The following is a 1,777-nucleotide window of genomic DNA, read 5'->3' as shown; positions in this document are numbered from 1 at the left end:
GTTTTGAGAGAGAGAGACAGAGTGTGAGTGGGGAAGGGGCAGAGAGAGGAGGAGACACAGAATCCAAAGCAGGCTCCAGGCTCCAAGCTGTCAGCACAGAGCCCAATGCGGGGCTTGAACTCACAAACCGCGAGATCATGACCTGTACCAAAGTTGGACATTTAACCAACTGAGCCACCCAGGCGCCCCTATAATGGTTTTTGTTTCTGTTTTTAATACAAGTTGTTGTTTACATGTAGTCTCATCTATCAGTCTTCTCTCTTATAATCTGGTCCTTATCGCTTCTCGGCCTTTTGGCTAAGATCAAGTGTAGTATCTGTTCTTGTCAGTTTAATATCTTATAATCTGGTTCTTTATGCATCAATATCATAAAACTATTCTCATAACTTCTAAAAAGAATTCTAGAAGTTTTGCTTTTCATATTAGGCCTTTGATCACCTGAAACTTTTTTTTGTATGTTGTGTGAAGCATGCAATTATAAAATTATTATTGGATAGTTAGATAAAATGATTAGACCTCCATATGACTGTCACAGATGGGATAAATAAGGCACTTGCCTTTGGAGAGAGTATCTGAGGAGTCATGCTAAGTCATGCCTTCAAAATGTTATTGACAGTATTACCTGCTCCACTTATTTAAGAACTTTCCAGTGTATGTGAATAGTTGTTGTTGTTTTTTTTTCTGGGAGCTGGAATATATGGCAAAGTACTTCATTTTTCCTAAGTGATAGGTAAGGTGGGTGCTAACAAACGCAAAGAAATAAGTCTTTCAAGGCTACTGCTTTGCTTCAATCACTGGGGTGCTGCCTGAGAACTGGAAGAACTGATCAGCAGAGAAAGAATGAGAAGCATCAATTTGTCATCTTTTGAGTCAAATAATCATAGTTTTTAAAAAAATTTTTTTAACGTGTATTTATTTTTTGAGAGAGACAGAGCATGAGTCGGGGAGGGGCAGAGAGGAGGGAGACACAGAATCCGAAGCAGGCTTCAAGCTCCGGGCTGTCAACGCAGAGCCTGATGCGGGGCTCGAACTCACGAACCACGAGATCATGACCCGAGCCAAAGTCAGACGCTCAACCGGCTGAGCCACCCAGGCACCCCCAGGTCATCATAGTTTACTGTTTACTTCGGCTTAGTGTGGCTTGACTGTTTGTGTAAGCAATGGAAATTTCTAGAATGAAGGACACATTCAAATATATATGTGCAAATACATGCTAAAAAAACAAGAACAGATTTTACTCGTTTGGCTTAATAGACCTTCTTCTAGTTCTTCACTAGGTCAGCACTACACAGGAATAGCTTTATGGCAGAGCCTTTTTATTGTGCCTTGGTGAAAAATGGAGTTCCTACAGTACCCAGAATCTAACACAACTTGTTCCCATATCTGGGCATCTTGATGGATTTAATAGATATTTTATAAGCTTTTTCTATCCAGCTAAAATATATCTGAGCAAGAAGTCTAAACTCGACTGCTAAATCTGGCTGTCCAGAGAATCTTTTAGCTGTATTCAATTCTAGAATACAATAGTATATATCCTCCCTGCTCCTTACCAGTGAGTCATCTGAACTACCTTCCTGAAGTTCTTTGTGTCTTCCCATGGTACTTCCCACCATGTACCTTCAGGAATCTTGCGTGCCACTGAAATACAGAGGCAAAAACAATACAACATTGTACCTCTATACTCAACGATAATATACTGACCCCTTAAACATCTGTTAGGGGTAGGAGTGCCTGGGTGGCTCAGTCTGTTAAGCGTCTGACTCCTGCTTTCGGCTCA

The 1,777-nt window shown here is 40.8% G+C and overlaps 1 pseudogene; it reads left to right on the top strand.

The window, feature by feature from the left end:
* Nucleotides 1-277: 277 nt before the first annotated feature.
* LOC132680004 (U2 spliceosomal RNA) lies at nt 278-391 on the top strand (annotated as a pseudogene).
* The last annotated feature ends 1,386 nt before the right edge of the window (nt 392-1,777 follow it).

The sequence above is a fragment of the Panthera onca genome, chromosome A2 (genome assembly GCF_046562875.1).
Source record: "Panthera onca isolate mPanOnc1 chromosome A2, mPanOnc1 haplotype 2, whole genome shotgun sequence".
Lineage (NCBI taxonomy): Eukaryota > Metazoa > Chordata > Mammalia > Carnivora > Felidae > Panthera > Panthera onca.
Note: the sequence above shows the minus strand (reverse complement) of the source record. Positions and strands in the feature narration are given on the sequence as shown.